Below are 19,571 nucleotides of genomic sequence, written 5' to 3'. Positions count from 1 at the left end.
ATGTGTTGGCAGTAATTTGGAATGGAAACTTTTAAAACAAAGTGGAAAAAAGTCCTCGGAATGGATAATCCTTGGGAAATGATTTTGTGTACTGTTTTGTCAGAGTTGCCAGTTTACAGCCCTCACTTGTATGAATGCACAGGTTACAGTGTGGGTATTTAGATTGTCTCTCAGCCTGGAGAACTGCCAGGTTTCTTCTGTTACATTCCATCTCCTGACTCACACACTTTCACTGATAAGTACTGCTCTACATTCTGCTGGTTCATTGTTCACCTTTTGTCTTCTATAGCCATTTATTTGACCCACCTTAATGATCTTTCTTTAGCTCTTTTCCAAACTAGAAATGTGATGGTAAAAATTATACAAATTGCAATGACATCTTTCTACATACTTTTATCCCGTGATGAATTTATCTTTTTGGTAAATAAAAATCTCAGGTATACCTTTTATATTTTAAAGGCGATTTCTCTAAGAGTAAAATTAGATTCTTTCTGTCTGAACAATATTTTTACTTTAATGTAACCTTCCCCTCCCTTTTTTGTTTTTGGTGGTAGGAATCAAATTTATGACTGAAGCTTGTGTCAAGTTGACAAACACTAGCTAGCACAGACACTGTGCATGCAAATACATGTTCTGTCTCTGAGCTACATCTCCATCTCTTTGTCATTTAATTTTTAAACTTGGTTGTCTAGCTTTCTTTCCTTAGTGTACTTGAAATAATAAACTGGAAGGATCATAAGCCTGCCTCTCACCTCTTACAGGTGTAATGCACCTGTGGTTCTAGCTTTTTCAGAGTATGAGAGGGAAAGATTATTTGAGCCCAAGAATTCAAGGCCAGCCTAGGCAATATGATAAGATCTCATGATTGACAAACCTTCTTGGCCATGGCAGGGGCAGTGTGACATGGTTCCTGTCCCTGGGACAGAGCCAGCAGGGTGTGGGCCTTCATGAGGGTTGATGGTTGCTGTGGGTGTAAGGCTTGTTTGTATAAAAATATATGTATTTTACTTCACTTTCCTCCTTTGAGGAATGTCCAACGATAATAACTCCATGATAGTCAGAGACAGCAGGAATCTGCGAGTCCAGGATGTGGCTAACGTCTCAGCAAAATGGTAGAATGCTGTGACCTTCAGGACAGCTCTTCAAAGACTATGGGAAAGAATGCTGAAAACATGAGTTCAAAAATATATTCCTTTGCAAGATACAAAATATAAGGATGCAAAATGAAGTATATAAGGAACTTCACAGATCTAAAGGAACAGGGGCAGCTGCACTATAGGTGAGCAGTCTGGAAAAGCTGTCTCAAGCAGAACATAGACCATTAGCTTGTAACCTACAGTTTGACTTCGAGTCATTTGTTTTGCCTCTCCCAGACATCCCTTCCCTCAGAAACCCCACTCTGTGCTGAGGCTGGTCTTTGGCACAAACCTATCTCTCCTAAGTACTTTGAATTGATCTGATGATAGCAGACAATAAAATATTTTGTAAGATCTAGAATAAATTGGGAAACTCAGTCTTCACTATATAATGAATTTATGATATGGCTAATGAATTAATTTTTGTCATCTAGAATAGTTACCTGTATACTTTCAGGAAGTGAGGAGTTACATATTTTTTATTAGAAAATGTATGGGGAAGATATTAAAAATAAGAAGGGTCAATAAAATCTGGGCATGGTTTTAATTTCAAAGATAAGAAATGTGGAAGAGCTTATGGGACATCTAGAGCAGTGGTTCTCAACCAGTAGGTCACGACCCCTTTGGAGGTTCATTGACCCTTTCATAGAGGTCACTTAATCAGAAAATACAGATATTTATATTATGGTTCATAACAGTAACAAAATTACTGTTATGAAGTAGCAATGAAAATAATTGTATGGTTAGGGGTTAGTCACATCCTTTGAATAGTGAAAGATTTACTAAATATAATAGTGGCAAAGTATTTGAAACTGAACTGAAAGACAAATTAGATTTATCTTTAAACTTATTACAAAAAGATCAAAATTAATTTTTACTAATTAACTACTATTCTTAACGTAAAATGCATGTGTCCCTTTACTTCTTAAGTTATTCTTTTACCTGTAAATGAGGAAATAGGATTTATTTGAATGAAATTTGAGTCAAAATGGGACTTGTGGAAATGTGTATATAATTTTGTGACTAAAAGTAATTTAATTAAAAATGTCCATACTTGAAAAAATGAAAAGCATTGGAGCAGAATTTTCTAATGTTCAGTTTTGTTAAAGAATGATAGATAAATTTGAACTTGTATTTTTGAAACAAAATAACATGGTGAATTTAATGATGAATTTGTAAGGGTGATTGGAAGATACTAATTCTACCAAAATCCCTGAAACCTGTCTTATAGCTGATTTAAATGTGGTGTACTATTTCTTTTCCTAATCTGTGTTTTCCATTAAATCTAAGTTTGTACTGTGTGCACACACTATTCTCCTACCAGAGAGAGAAAAATTTACAAGTGTTCATTTAACATATTGTAGTTAAGTACTTGTTTCCTTACAGTGAGAGATATGGAAAAGAACTCTAAGAATATACTGTACCTTCTAATTGCTATATCACAAAGTAGACAATTCAGACTTTGAGCTCTCAGTGCTTAGTGGGAAGTTTTCGAGTTACATTACACTAATCATTGTGAAGTTGGTGATGTTGTCTCATGGAATGCCTATTCAGGTTAGCATTCAATCAGATACTCAAGGGATCTTCTCGAGTTTCAGCCAGTGTAGTCTCTCTAAACTCTTGGATGGATGTCTTTTCAACTCAGTGAGGCTTTGGGGGAGCACCCTTCCCATGATTTGCAAAGTACCTCTAGGAACAAAATTGGGATAATCTTACCTTGTTTCTCCTGTTTCAGCAATCCAAGCCCATGTCTGTTATCTGGTACCTGAAAAGAGTTGTTTTTGAATTACCCATTCATAGCCACTGGCAAATGACCTTTCAACTTTTTAAAAAATGGGGTCTTGCTTATATAGCCCAGGCTGGTCTAAAACTCAGGTTATTCCAGCTCTGGAATGGAACTATTTCTAGCCTGCCAGTTATATATTAATGGAACAAATTTATATTACATAACAAAATAACACATAATTTATAGCTCAAAAACAGAATCTTACAGTATTTCTGCATTAGAACAAAACTTGAAGTTCAAATCTTAATTGAATGAGGTTGGAGAATGGGCTCAGCTGTTAAGAACTCTTGTTGCTCTTGTAGAGGACCCAGTGCCCATATGGTTGCTTATAACCATCCTTAACTCTAGTTCTAGGGCATCTGAATTCCTCTTCTGACCTCTGAGAATAATAGGCACACATGTGTTACATACATACAAAAAACTCATACACATAAAATAAAATAAACATTTCTCAAAAAAAAAAAGAAAAACAAAAATTCATATCATATATCTTTCAGGCTTAAGATTCCTTAGGCTTCCTTTCTTAAAGTTTTTTTTTTTTTACCTCCCTGGCAGTTTCTCTGGCTCTGTAGACCAGACTCCAACATCAGCATACAGTGGTACATTGGTATTAAATAACTGCTAAGTAAATATTTGTTCCTAAGCAGGGAAAATGAGAACTGGTCTATAGCAGTTCTAAAACCCAGCCAGGTGATGTTGCAAGTAGGTTAGGTCTTAAGCCAGCAATAATTTCCCAGGCTTTTGGTTCTGCCTTTTAGTTCTTAGATCTGTTATCTGAGTCACCTTCCTTTATTTCCCATATGTGTTGGCATCCCCCAGCAGAGCGGAAAATCTATTAAAATTGATGAATCTCCTTTGATATATGGCATGTCATTCCAACTGTGGAGTCTCAGTTTTTTTTTCTTGCCGGCAGAATTTTGGGAGTCTAAACGTTGTTCCTTATTTTTTCCCCCCCCCCCTCCCTTCCTTCCTCCCTCCATCTTCCTCCCCCTCCTCCTCTCCCCCTCCTCTGTATGTGTGTAGGTGTGTGTCTAGGTGTTCTTGCATGTTTTTATATATGCATTTGGAAGCCAGAGGTGCCTCTAGTCATTCCTCAGGAACTGTCAACCTTGCTTTTTGCAATAATGTCTTTCACTGGGGTTGGAGGGTCTTCTGAATAAGCTAGATGACCAGCCAGTGAGTTCCAGAGACCTGCCAGTCTTGCTTTCCTCGGTGCTGGAGATTGAACTTTGGTCCCAGTGGTGACTGAGTGCTTTACTAACTGAGCTTTCCCCCAAACCCACTCCTCTTATTTATTATTGTTTTTTATTTTAATATTTTATTTATTTTATGTATATGAGTATACTGTAGCTGCCTTCAGACATACCAAGAGGGCATCGGATCCTATTACAGATGTATGTGAGTTATCATGTGGTTGCTGGGAATTGAACTCAGGACCTGTAGAAGAGCAATCAGTGCTCCTAACCACTGGGCCATCTCTCCAGCTCCATTCCTCTCATTTTGCTCTGTCAGCATGTCTCTGATTCTCTAAGCTGACAATGTTTCTGCATATATACTTTCCTTTTTCTTAAATAATAATAATAGTAACAATAACAACAACAACAACAACAATAATAATATAGTAATAGTTGTGTTATTATTATTTTGATAAGGTAGTATGTAGGCCAGGCTGGTTTCTAAATTTTGGTCTTTGTCCACCACTTCCTTAATGTTAGTATTACAGGTGGATGGCATCATGCCTGACTTTTAATGTGCCACTGGATTGAGCCTGGGCTTTATATGTGTTAGGCAAACACTGTCCAGTTGAGCTATATCCCTCACTTTAGACTTTAGTTTTTCAAGTGGTCTTAATTTCACAACAAAATTGAAGTATATGCCTTTGATGTTTGCTATTCTTCCTTTTGTTTTGCAGATGTCTTATTGTTAATTTTGCCCACAGAACATAAATATTATCCTTAGTTAGTTTTTATTCCATAGCTGCTTGATTAAGTCTGTTGATCATCTAAAGTGATTTGTTCTTACATTTGTTCTTTTATTTATTTTTTTTTACAGTTGATGGTTAAAGGTAATTCTGGTTAATTTTTAATTTAGTGCCATTAAAGATTGATCGAAGCTGTCACATTTCTGTGTGTGCAGGGCTTTACAGTTAGGGTTTTCCTTAGTGACCTCATTAGTATCATGATAATATTTTGTCATTTTGTTTTATGTTCACTTAAAAATGGTAAAAGCATGGCTTTTTGCATTTATGAATTTTTACTATTCAAATATCTTAATTATCATGTATAACTATGTCTAACAATAATGTGTTTTCCTTCCATTCCTACTTCATCTGTGAATATGTCAGTTAGTGTGTATCTCTAAATGATACTTTTCCAAACAAAACAAAACAATTAAATCACAATAGCATTAATCATTCTTTTAAAAAAGAATTATTTTTTATGATTATTTTTGCCTGCCTGTATGTATGTGTATACCACATGTCTGGCTGGAGCCCATGTAGGACAGGGAGGGCATCAGATCCTGTGGAACTGGAGTTATAGATAGTGTTATGTTGCATGTGGCTGCTGGCAGCTGAGTCCTCGGAGAGAGCAGCAAGTGCTGTTAACCACTGAACCACCCTTCCAGTCTCCAATCATCACTCTCAAAAACAATTCATGTTTTTAAAATACAATTCCTCAGATAGTCACTGTACAAAATTGTGCTGTGCCCTCAGCTTAGATTTACATAGAGTTGTTCTTTGATAATGAACTAAATGATGATTGTGCCAACCAGGGTGTGGTCTTAGCCTGCTAGTTTCTTTCTATAGTGGGCTAGATGAGCATTGTTCAGTGAGCTGTGGGCCAGGCATTGTAAAGTGATAAATCTCCCAGTGAACTCATAAATAAGCAGGAGAGCTGCTCGATTTCTTTCTTTCTTTCTTTCTTTCTTTCTTTCTTTCTTTCTTTCTTTCTTTCTTTCTTTCTTTCTTTCTTTCTTTCTTTCTTTCTTTTTCTCTCTCTCTCTCTCTTCCTCGCTCTCTTCCTCCCTCCCTCCCTCCCTCCCTCCCTCCCTCCCTCCCTCCCTCCCTTCCTCCCTCCCTTCCTTCCTTCCTTTCTTTCTTTTGAGTTTATTTTTATTTTTGGTGGTACTGGGCTACAATCCAGGGACTGGCACATGCAGGCAAATGTTTTACCACTGTGCTAATACACACCCTTAGTCCAATTTTATTTTTTTGAGACAGGGTCTTAACACGTAGCTCTGGTTGTTTTGTAACTCACTATGTAGACCAGGTTGGCCTCAAACTTACAGAGATTGTCTTGCTTTTATCTCCATGTGCTGGAACTAAATGTGTGTGCCTTTACATCCAACATATATTATTATTTTAAATAGGAAATTAAGTAATAACTCATCTGGTGAACATTTGAACAAATTTTTATTTATTAATCTTTAAATATCTTATTACTATTCTGTGTTCGTGGGTGCATGATCCGTGCTTGTTGACTAGTATGTGCCATGGCGTGTTTGTCCTGGTCAGAGGGCCACTTTGTGATGTAGATTATGTCCTTTCACTTTAAATATGTTTTGGAGATCAGGCTCAGGTTGCCAGTCGATATGACAAGAGCCTTACTGTCTCAACAGTTTTGCCTGTACCTAGACACCCCTCCCCACTTTTCATGTGCATATGTATGTTCTCTTTGTGCATGTATGCACATTTGCATTTGTGTGTGTGTTTGTGTGTGTGCGTGTGTGTGCGTGTGCATGTGCGTGTGCATGTGCGTGTGCGTGTGCGCGCGCGTGTGTGTGTGTGTGTGTGTGTGTGTGTGTGTGTGTGTGTGCGTGTGCATATTTGCTTGGGTGTGAGGCCTGAGGTTGACATTTAGGATCCCAATGGATTTTCCTCCTACTTATCCTTTGAGGCAGAGTCTCTGTCTCAAGTCCAAAGCTCAGAAGTGTGGCTAGTGTCTCTAGTTATTTTCCTCAGGGATCCTCTGTCACACCCACACAATGTGTACATGGGATCGGGGAATTTGAACACTGTTTGCACAGCAAGTGCCTTAACCACTGAGCTATCTCTTCCCCCATCTTTTTGTTTTAACTCATCATCCTGTAGTTACTAGAACAGTATTGATTTTTATATATTTTGCTTCTTTTAAAACACTAGTTTACAGTAAGAAAATCTGACTTGATAATAAAACTGATTTATTGACATCTTTTTACAATGGCAGTTTTTGCTCTTTAAATTTGTTAGTCGTAACACTATACAAAGACACCTAGTTAAACTATTAACTTACAGAAAGTGAATCCATGTAATCCAAACCAAGGGAGAATATGACACTGAAATGCTTCTGTGAGTGTGTTGCCATTGGATAAAATTTCAAGGTTGGAAGTAACTTCATTGTTTAGTGTGTGATAGTTTATTACATTCTACTTTGTTGCTTTTAGAAAATGCATTTATTTTGATGGAGGGGCTAGAGAACCTGGAAAAAAACAAACTTTAAAGTCTTTGCTTTTCTTGAGTGGGAAATCCTTTCACTTAGATGCCATAGGAAACATGACAGTGTCTCTTTCCCCATGTTTCCCCTTTCAGTCTTCTGAGCTCCCTGAGTCCAGGGCTCTACATGTGCTGGGTAAGTGCCTACCAGTGGGCCTCAACCCCCACCCCACCCCCACCCCACCACAGCAACCTGTTGGTGGTGATAAAAGGGGCTTGGTTTATATTTTTCAAAAGATACCGAGTTTTTCAAAAAGTCTGGTTTATTGCTTATATATAATTTTGTTTTTTCTTAGTTTGATAATTTGCTTGTTTATTGTTCACTGTTTCTGTTTCCTTTTCTAATTGCTTATATTTAGTTATTGAGTCATTTTAAAACTCCTCTAAGCTGGGCAGTAGTGGCACACTCCTTTAATCCCAGCACTTGGGAGGCAGAGGCAGGCGGATTTCTGAGTTCGAGGCCAGCCTGGTCTACAGAGTGAGTTCCAGGACAGCCAAGGCTACACAGAGAAACCCTGTCTTGACCCCCCCCCCCCCCAAAAAAAAAAGCTCCAATAGTATTTGTTGAAGCTATTTGAATATTGTCTTAAATATTACAATTCTTTCTGTTTAAACATTGCTTTTTCTGTGGAGTCATTGATGACTTGAACCCCGACCCTCCTGTTTATAACTCCAAGTGTTGAGATTACAAACGTGTGCCGCCTCCTCTGGCTTTGTTTAAATCATTTCAACCTTCTAGGATATATGTACACACTTTAAAATTTCTAAAGAATGTTTCTTGTTAAGCCTTACTGAGTATCCTGGCTTCTAAAACCAACAACAGAGGCTAGTTTTATGTGTACTATTTCTAAAGCCAGAGAAATGGCACTCGTTCTTTCTTTTTAGGTCTTTCTCTAAGTATCTTCCTGTAGAGGTAAAGTATGCTAAACTTTGAAAGTTAGAGGATAAGAATGAAGGAGTGAAAGGGTGTCGCTTAGAAATACTCCAGGTTGTAAGTAAGTAAAGTGTTCCAAAGACACAGCTGCATTGACAGACTTTCTCCAGTCAGACCTACCTTATAATAACTGATCACCTCTAATTTATCCATCTATTGAGGACAGTCTTTACCATCTTTATGATCCACTCCATTCAATAGCACACTAGGCATTACAAACCCTTTAATACATCAGCCTTTGGGACCATTTAATATCCATATCATGATAGCCAGCAGGAGTGTACAGGGAAAAAAATGGGAGTTGTTCTGAAAGTTGTCAGGAGGCTTGAGGGTAGAGAACACTTTCTTTTCTTACAGAGAATCTGAGTTTGATTCCCACCACCTACATGACAGCTCACAAGTGTCTATAATTCTAGTTCTAGATGAATGCACTCTTTTGACTTCTGTGGAGGCTAGGCAAACACATGGTACATAGACATACGTGCAGGTAAAACACCCAGACACATAAATAATAATACTAAGAAAAATAAATGTGGCAGAGTGGACCAAATGATGGAACATTTACTTTGAAGGTTATGAGGACATCTGGAGGTTTTGTATTGAGGCTATTAAGATGGCAAAATGATTTTTTTTTTTTAAAGATAAGGTCTTAGAACTCCCTAAGTAGATTAGAATGTTCTCAAACTCACAGGGATTTTCCTGCCTCTGCATCTTCAGTGCTGAGATTAAAGGCATGTGACACCACACCCAGATAAAATGTTCTTGAGAAGCTTTTGGTGATGGCAGTAGTATGGTGCTATAAGGGTTTGAAACCTAACAGGTGATTTTTGAGCAAGAAGTGCTTCTCATGTCCTTGATGTTTTACTGATTTTAGCTCCTGATTACTAAAATCAAACAACCTTTAAAAGTGCTTAGTTTATGATGGAATTTCATGGAGATCTTATGATAAGTATACTCAATGAAGGCTTATCTTCCCATGTTGTGTAGATTTCAAGGGCATGAGCCGAACTCTGGGCCCTAACATGGGATTCCTGATGGTGAGATACTGGGGAACATAATTAAGTCTCAATTCTAGGATTGGGAGTATCACTTTGTGCTTTGCCTACTATGCGTGAATCTCAGGGTTCAACATCTCACCACAAATCAGTCAATCAAACAGGAGGAGGAGGGGAGGAGGAGGAGGAAGAGGAAGAGGAGGAGGAAGAGGAGGAGGAAGAGGAGGAGGAAGAGGAGGAGGAAGAGGAGGAGGAAGAGGAGGAGACACTAAATACACACACACACACACACACACACACACACACACACACACACACGCACGCACGCACGCACGCACGCACGCACGCATGCACATACTCCCATGCGGATAGAAAACACATACACAAAAATCACAAAACTGATAACAAACAAACCCAGAATTTTGAGATGTATAGGCTCAGATTTCAGAGTGCTCCTGTGTGGGGATTGTTACTGTGTTTCAACCAGATGTTGCTATGTTGCTACATTCTTGCAGGCTTCCTCTCTCAGACTCCTGAAGAGTTGGCACTATGGATGTGTCCTATTAAGCTTATTGTCTTTCTGTGATTATAATTAATTATACTTCCTGAAGCATCCTGATGCTTTTTAGACAGTCCAAGTCATTAAAAATGAAGTCTGAATCAGAATATAAGCAGGGAGAAAGACATTTAAGAGAAAAGGGTATAAAAATACTGCTTGGGTATTTTGCTTTTATTTTAATACATTTATTTTGTTAGTAATTCTTTTTCATTTGTAGCTACAATCCCCGATATGCATGTTGCTTTTTTGGGTCATAAAAATCTTCACATAATACTTTACAAGGAAAAAAAAATAAAGAAGATCATATATGCTAAAGATCATTTTTCTAGTGTTAGTGATCTGTGATATGATACCTTTCTGGGAGTTTCTGGACTATCATATATATTTGACACACACACACACACATATATATATATTCTTTATTAAACATTAACATAATTTAAACAATAATAATGTACATAGTATCTCTTCCTCTCTTCTCTGTGTTTCCAGGACACCTTATTTCTTGTTTTTCCCACCTCCCAAGTGCTGACATTGATGAAGAAAACCTGAAAATGATGTTGTTAGCATGTCTCTATATATCATTTTGTATTTTCCTAAAGCTTTTATAAACAAATATAACTATTCATATATTTCATGTCTTTAGTATACAGAAGGTGGCACACTCTTGCATCTCATTTTTCTTCACTAGTAGCTTCCTATCTAGATCTTTCTAAAGCAACATAAACAGCTCTATTATTTTATAACATTGATCCTGCAGAATTTTCCATGATATGAATGGGCCATGGTTGAGTCTACTCCTGTTTTTTGTGTTTCCTTTCATTCATTTGTAACTAGAAATAATAATGTAAAATAATTTTATATTAGGTCCCGCTTTTGTTGCTGTGTTTATAAGATAGAGTCCTAGTGATGAACTCAGGAGTTGGTTAGAATCATGTACAGGTTTGGTATGTATTACCAAATTATTCTCCTGAGAGTGTCTCTCACCTGAACTCTTTTTTTTTTTTTTTTTAAAAAAAACACTAGGCAAAGAATTTTATTAACTGTTTCCAAACTTTATTTCCAGGCTTCTTCAGCTTAATTTGCCACAAAGAATGACTTAGGTATAGACAAAAACTGAAAAGAACTGCAGTATCTGGAGGGCTTGGACTTAAACGTATTAGAGATCTAGATTTTATTAGATCTTAATAAAATTTTTTTAAAAAGCAGTCATGATGTAAAATTGTAGTTCCTGTAACTTCTGCAAGTGTCACTGTTTTCAGAAGTTGCTTCAGTTCAGTCTGCCTCATTCTTAGAAGCCCCATCAAAATTCCCACCTGATCTGGGGGTTCGTCACCGTCCTCCTCTCCAGGGGCAAGTGGTGCTCTCCTGTCTGCAGATGGTTTGGGCAGAGCTTCAGCCCGTCTCCTCACACTAGTCAGACTTGTCTGCAGCAAGCTGGTTGAGGATGCCCGGAAGCGTTTCTGTCCGCAGCTTTGTCTCAGCGTGGCCTGTCATGGTGAAGGGGTTTGCTGCCAGAGACGCCTGAACTGTAGGTTTGTTAGAATGGATCACTGTTCCTTGGTTTGTAAACATGTTCACCTCTTCAATACCAGAGATATTGTTCACCCCTAACTTCCTTAAGGAGAACTGCAGTTTTTTTATCGTCTGCTGTAACTGTTCTTTGAACCATCTTTCTACCAGCAGCTCCTTTCCCACCAATATGCTCTTGTGCCTGCAGTTTGGTGAGTTTTTCCTGGTTCATGACCCTTTCTTTCATCTTGTTGGAGTGGAAATGGGGCCTCAAGGGGCACTAAGGTTCACGCTCAGGGGGTCTTGGGCAGACCAGCTGAGATAAGGCTTACACATGTGAGGACACAAGATGGCAGCTCTCACCTGAACTATGTGGTAACTGTAATAGTGTCAGGAACTGGGTTTTTTTTTTTTTTTCTTTCTTTGTAACTAAACTTATTAGTTAGAAATTTAAATTTGCGGGCTGGAGAGATGGCTCAGTTGTTAAGAGCACTGACTGCTCTTCTGAAGGTCCTGAGCTCAATTCCCATAACCACATGTGGCTCACAACCAACTGTGATGGGATCTGATGCCCTCTTCAGGTTTATCTGAAGACAGCTTTGGTGTACTCACATACATATAATAAATGAATCTTTAAAGAAAAAGATTCTCTGGAATGCAATAAGGACACATGCTCCACTATGTTCATAGCAGCCTTATTTATAATAGCCAGAAGCTGGAAAGAACCCAGATGTCCTTGCATGGAGGAATGGATACAGAAAATGTGGTATATTTGCACAATGGAATACTACTCAGCAATTAAAAACAATGAATTCATGAAATTCATAGACAAATGGTTGGAACTAGAAAATATCATCCTAAGTAAGGTAACCCAATCACAAAAGAATACATATGGAATGTAGTCACTGATAAGTGGATATTAGCCCAGAAGCTCTGAATACCCAAGACACAATTCACATATCAAATGATTCCCAAGAAGAAGGAAGGAGAGGGCCCTGGTCCTGGAAAGGCTTGATGTAGCAATGTAGGGGAGTACCAGGACAGAGAAGTGGGAAGGGGTTGATTGGAGAACAGGCGGAGGGAAGAGGGCTTATGAGACTTATGGGGAGGGGAGAACTGGGAAAGGGGAATTCATTTGGAATGTAAACAAAGAATATAGAAAATAAAAAAAAAAGAAATTTAAATTTACATTTCTATGACTGAGTTTAAAAATGTTTTCATTGAATTGTTCTACTATATCCTTTGCCCATATTTATTTAATTATTGGTTTTAAAAAGTACTCATTTTTTTTGTTTGATTATAGAAGATTGATTAAAGAGATTGGTCCCTTTTCTCTGACATCAACAACAGATTGACTCTTCCTTCTTAGAGATGCTGTGAACCAGAAATGTCTCATATTTTAGGGATCTTATTAATAGCAATTGTCATAGTGAGGAAATATTTTATTGCTTACGGTTTTATAATTGTTGACAGATTACAGGATAAGTAAACACATTTGAGGAATAAATCTAGTTGGAATCTGTCATAGTTTAAAACATGTATATGAGAGACCTCTTCCTTACAGAGAGTCTCTAAAACCCAGAACTTCTTCTAGCTTGCTTCCTAGGACTTAAAAGTCTATAATAATGTAAGATGTCAGCACCTCTTAATTTTAGTTTTCCTAGGATGTTGTAATCATGAGTAGCCTCTATCAACTGAGCAGAGAGGTAAGTTTACAAAAGCTTAGATATTATCCAGTTTTATGTACTTTTTAATTTATGAATCTGTAGTATTTTCTTTTGTATATTATTCCCAGGTCAAAAATAGAAGTATGATCATGTATTGACAATAAGAAAGCTGAGTTCTCTTTAAGAGATTATTAAATTAAAAGTTAAAATAAGGTTTTAGGTAAGTTTATCTGTAAGCTTATACTGTGAATTGGAAGACAACTCAATAATTAACTCATGGGAATCTGGAACTTGGTCTCACAGTGTCATGAACATAATTCCTCTCATCTCTTTGTCCTCAACAATTAAAATTGGAAAACAATCACATGTCAGGAACAACTTTGTGCACCAATGGTAATCCATTATTTCTTCTTTGTGAGCTGAGCAGCATGTCAGAGCAGAGGCAAACAGGCACATAATCAGTTCTTAAGATCTTAAGTTAAAAAGGACAGAGTTCCCACAGCATGGTAGTAGGTTTGCAGATGCCCATATCTGGGTTGTTGAGATAACAAAGGCCAGCAAAGGCTAAAGGTGAGCGTGCCTTAGAGCCTGTGCTTGCAGTTTCCTGAAATGCATCTTTGTAAACATAACAACTTGTCCAAGATCCAAGTGACTGGGGAGTGGGAGCTGTAGCTATGGAATATTCCACTGCAGGACAAGGATTCAGATATGCAGCCCAAGAGCAAGACACTGACATCTCCCTTAGCTCTGTGGAGAGATACAGTCTTAGGATCAGAATAGGGTTTCATGGTAGGTACATGCACTGTCCTCTATGCCAGTCTGGGTGTGTTGGTGTTGGAGCAGAGCTGATGGAGAGGCAGATCTGACCACTGGAGTTTGAAGTAACAGTGTACTTTTGGCATTATAGGAGACTTTTGGCCTCTAGAGAATCCTTTCTTTTTCACTATTTTTGGTCATCCAATCTTATGCAATCCTTCCACTCAGATGTTTAAAGATTTTTGTTTTCCTGCAATATTTTGATAAATATTTAGGTTTTTTTCTGTGTTGGAGAGTGAATTCTGTAACTTTATTTTTTTTTTTCCGAAATCTATTTTTAGTGATGGTTCTTAAACACTTTAACCTTCCTTCTAACCCACCACCCACCAGAGGTAATGGGAAAGGAAGGATACAGGTGAAGTGGACATGTTTAGAAACGGTTCTTTGGAGCAACCCCCATCTGTGTTGTCTGGAAATTGATGGTTCACTTTATAGGTCAGAGGTGGCAGTTCGATCCACTCACAAACATTTTTCGGATATATCAGCAGTCCGGTTTGGTAGAGTTGGTATAGAAAACAGGAATCAACAGCCATGTGGCACTACCTAGCAGAGACAGCCAGGCCTCAGTCTTAGCACAAGCCAGCAGGAGGGACCAGGGCCAACAGGAATGCCAGGAAAAGTTCTCAGATATGCCTCTCTCTGCAAAGCAAAGATCAACAAAGACTCGACACCAACAAGCATTGCACAGCCAGCTCTGTAAGCAAGCCTAGCTCAGTCTCCATCACTGTCCACAGAGTCCTCTTTATACCCTCCAGACATCACATCTCCTCCTTGGGGCTTGCCTCAACACTCAGCTGACATCACTCTGCCAATCAGCCCTAGTCTGATGAAATGGCAAGAAGCCTAAGCACAACCACCAGAAGTTTTTTGGTGCATTTCTGTCTATGGAGTCCTGACAAATGCAGCTCAACAACACATGTAAGGTGTATCAATAACATGCATGTTGGCGTTAGCAAAGAATCCTTCATCATGTGTCCTCTCACGTGCTTGCTTTAGCAGAACATCCTTTCACCTGTGTCTGATTCAGTGACATCTTCCTCATGTGTTTGCCCCAGCAAAACATCATATAACATAACTGACTTTCCAAAGAACCCTTAAGTTTTCACTTCAGAACTCAGTTTCTCTTGTATGACAAGTGCTTTACTGCTGAGTGACACCCTTAGCCCTAGTCATATACATTTTTGATCAGTTTGAAATGTGTATTGGTTTCAAACATGTTTCCAACTAAATTTTTCCATACTTACGACTTCTTGCCTATCCTAGTGTAATCTTAGTGATTTTTAAAAATCTCCTTGGTGTCTTGAGATGACACTTAAAAATGAACCAGAGAAGCCATCCTGCATAGTGGTAGGGTACATAGACGTTGGAGTTAGCATGCCTTGGTTTAACACGTTCTGGTTCTGAAATCTGTACATCTCTCTGTATATGCCTCAGTTCTTTGAAATAAGAATGGCACAGTAATTTTATGTGTTTTATAGAATATTAAAGTTAATATATATAAACTCAGTTCTTGATACACAGAAGTATTTTAACATTGCTTTTATTGTGGTAATTTTCTTCAATTTTGGTCTATTTGTGGATTTTCTATTCTCATCCATATGTAGCTGACATTCATATGCAGGTATTACACTTTCAAAAAACCTGTTTTGAATTATGCTTTAATCTTCTGATAGAGATACTTTCCCATTGTTCCTCTTTTTTTTCTTGTATTTCCTGGCTGTTCTTGCTTGATTACTTTTTACAAAATTGTCTATTTAATTTATTTTTTTTTAACTTCCAATAGAAAGAAAAAGGCAGAAAAATTTAAAAAGCATGTAGTGTTCTTTGTTTTTTAATTCATTTTCTGGATGTCTTAACAGTATTTCTAGGTTATTCTTATTCCTGAGCATTTTTAGATATTGGTGAGGACTAAGACTAAAAATATAAATTATTTTCAAGAGACATTATTGTTCAGAGAAATTTTACAGTGCATTCTGAATACATTCTGAGAGTGTAGAGATTGGGTTGTCATCAAAAGTTTATTAGCAGTTATTGCAAGAAATAATTATGGTATTTATTTGTGATTGAATTGTAGATATTTTAAAGCTATAAAGTTAACCATTCAAAATACATGCTATATTTAAATTTCATTGTAAATATAATTTCATTATATTTAAATTTTATTTCATGATAGAACATGAAATAAAACAAATAAAATGAAGGACAAATAGCCTGGAAAACACTGCCCAGTTTAAGCAATATAATGTTTATAACTTTTTTGACTCTCTCTCATAGCATTTTCCCCCTCCTCAGATGTAGACTTAAAACTATTAAAAATTTCTTCTTTATTACCCTCTTGTCCAACAACATATTCTTGGGTTACAGTTTAGTTTTGCTTATTTGTAATTAATTAACCAACTAATTAATTTGACTCTTTGAGACAGGTGCTCGCTGTAGCCATAGATGGCCTTGAACTTGCTATGTGGCTGAAACTGCCCTAAAGTTTCTGCATCCTCTGCCTTCACCTCTCAAGGGCTAGAATTATAGGTGTATAGTGCCACACCTAGCCTAATATACTTACTTTACAAGTATCAGATGAATTTATTTGTTGAAGAATCTGGAACTTGTGACATTTCATAGTGTTTCTGCCTGGATTGTTCATTGAATGCTCGTGATGTAAACATGTCTTGGGGTCCTTTGTATTTCCTGAATTTTGGCAGCACAATCTAGAGCTGTGGGCAGACTCAGCTTCCATTCCTGTAACTAGACTGTAGGTGGTGCTGTGTTCTTTCACTGGAAGTAATTATGCCATCCTGGTTTCTCTGTGTGGTTGATGTTATCGGCCTTGGTATTCACTATCCAAAAGCATGAATTTGCCTGGATCTAAAAACACAAAAATATCAAAAAAATGTTGATATTGTCTGTCTATCTGTCTTTGTCTCTTTTTAATTCTCTGTGGTGTGTGTGTGCATTTAACTGGAACCTTTCAATGAAGAAATATTTATGTGTATTTATACCATATTAATGGTATGGTTACCAGTGTACATTTATAGTGGGTAGAATAATGTACACTGCATAATTCTTTCCTTCAAATTACTAATTTTCACAGCAGATATTTCTGCTTTATAATTTTTTTAGAGCAGTGGTTTTTAGGGGTTGCATATCAATTATCCTGCATATCGGTTATTTACATTACAATTCAATAACACTAGAAAAATTACAGTAATGAACTGGCAATGAATTTTATCTTTGGGGGTCACCATAATATGAGAACTTGTGTTAAATGGTTACAGCATTTGGAAGGTTGAGAACTACTGCCTCAGAGGAAACACATGAATTTGTTCTTGTGATTTAGAAATTTAATGATCAAATGGATGGATTACAGATTGCTGTGTCTTTGGTCAATAGGGTATTCTCTAGATTTGCTCCTTTTTTTTTTTTCTCTAAAGATTTATTTATTTTATGTATATGGATGCACTGTTGCTGTCTTCAGACACACCAGAAGAGGGCATCTGATTCCATCATAGATGGTTGTGAGCCACCATGTAGTTGCAGGGAATTGAACTCAGGACCTTTGCAAGAACAGTCAGTGCTCTTAACCAGTGAGCTACCTCTCCAGCCCTATATTGTCTCTTGAGTCTTTTTGTCAGAGCCTTTTTGATTTGATTATATTCCTGCTATTGTATATGCCAAGATAATTTAAGTTCAGTTTTTCATGATTTTCCTTGGTTATAAGTGCTATTTCAGGGTTTCAGTCTGGGTACTATGCACAGTCATTGTTACTTTCTTAGTTCTTGCTAATGTATGCTACACACATTTTTAAATAATACCAATTACAGTTTTATGTATTGAAGTGTGTGTGTGTGTATGTATATGAGTATGTAATAGATCCAAAGATTAATTATCTTCTGAGTTCCTAGTGATACTTCTGTTAAGCAAGAGGTTAGTTGTTCTGATCTTTACAGGTTGAGCACGTTCTTTTCTAAATCTACTTAAAAGTGTTTTCATCACTGAGTCTTTTTGAAAGGCTGTTAGATCTTGGCAAATAAATTTTTTATGTTTATGGAGATGATCACATGAATTTACTCATCATGTTATTCATCCAGAATATAATTTGTTTTTTGCTTTGTGTACATATGTATGTGTGTGCACATGTATATGTGTTTGTGTGTACAGGTGTCTGTACATGCTTACGTGTGTGGAGGCCAGAGTTTAACCTTGTTTGTTTTTTTTCATCCACTATTTTTTTTTCTTGTTTTTGATGCATATTTTCTCACTGGTCTGGAACTGTTCACATAGCTTAGACTGCTTGGCCAGCAAGCCCCAGGGATCCAGTTGTCTCTGCCCTCCCAGGGCTGGCAGTAAAATTATGCCACTTTATTTGGCTTTTTTAATTTGTGGGTTTTGGGCTTTGAAACAAAAATTATTTTACTGACTGCATCTGTACAGCCACATATTTATTAAGTTTTATATGTTAAACTAAACTTGTATTTATGGAATAAATATGATTTGCTTATTGTATAGAATTACTTGTATATGTTGTTAATGTTTTTGTTCTCATGTGTTTGTGATATCCCCTGTACTTTTTTATGTCCAGTACAAGGGTACTGCTGGCCTCACTGACTGAGTGGGAAGTTTTCTCTGCAGTGCTTTTGAGGAGTTTGTGAAGAATTACACTAGTTCATTTTTTAACAGACTATCACAGTTCTAGCTTTACTTTTGAGTTTGTTGTTGAGTTTGTTATTAGCTCTTTATTTGTTTCTAGTCTATTTATCTTTTCTCTTTCTTCTAGAACTATTTCCAGAAATAAGTAGCTTTCTAGGAATTTGTTCCTTTTATCTAAGTTGGTGCTTTAGACATACAACTGTTCAGAGTATTCCTTTGTAATCTCTCTCTCTCTCTCTCTCTCTCTCTCTCTCTCTCCCTCCCTCCCTCCCTCCCTCCCTCCCTCCCTCTCCTGTAAGACTGTTAGTAATGTGTTCTCTTTCCTTTCTGATTTTAATGATTTGAGTCTTTTTGTTTTTCTTGATCAATCACACTAAATTTTGTCAATGTTTTTCTTTTTTCTTTTTTCTTTTTTGAGACAGGGTCTTACTTCACTTGAATTTGAGAGTTCTTTAGATATTCTATTGTGAGATATTTGGTTTTCAAATATAGTCTGTGGTTTACCATTTTATTTATTTTATATATATACATATATACCTATGTGTGTGTGTGTATATATATATTTTTTTCCTTTGATAAAGTCTGATTTATTAGTTTCCCCCAGGAATGTGCTTTTGGGTCTGAAGTCTAAGATATAACAGTTCATATTTTGTGGAGAAAAGAGATTATTCTTTTATATTTTCCAACTCTTACTGTTCTTTTAAATAATGCTTCAGATTAGTAACTATAAAATTAATAATACATTTTAAAGGAGCTTGGAAGCATTGAGTGACTGGACAATTGAATGATGATAGTGGTAGGATGCTTGAACAATAGGAATAGTAAATAGTATGTAATTTTACAGCTATAAACTCATAGGCACAGTATTGAGATGATTGATTTGAATATGGGATGTATGACCGTTTGCTATCTCTCATATCCTGTGGTGTTGCAGTCCATGTAATGGAAGTTCTGTGGACTTCTGACTACTTGTCACCAGTGACAGATTTCTGATTTTTAAAATATGACAGTGTTATAAATCACTAGTTTGCTAGATTGAACTAGTAATCTA

General features: G+C 37.0%; 1 protein-coding gene and 1 pseudogene across 6 annotated transcripts in view; one reads left to right on the top strand and one right to left on the bottom strand.

The window, feature by feature from the left end:
- The window catches only part of Lrba (LPS responsive beige-like anchor protein), a 583,194-nt gene that overhangs the window by 28,988 nt on the left and 534,635 nt on the right, over positions 1-19,571 (top strand). The window lies entirely within an intron of this gene.
- LOC127683195 (transcription factor BTF3-like) lies at positions 11,157-11,640 on the bottom strand (annotated as a pseudogene).

This window comes from Apodemus sylvaticus, chromosome 4 (genome assembly GCF_947179515.1).
Source record: "Apodemus sylvaticus chromosome 4, mApoSyl1.1, whole genome shotgun sequence".
Lineage (NCBI taxonomy): Eukaryota > Metazoa > Chordata > Mammalia > Rodentia > Muridae > Apodemus > Apodemus sylvaticus.
The sequence above is the reverse complement of the archived record's forward strand: the minus strand, read 5'-3'. Positions and strand labels throughout refer to the sequence as shown.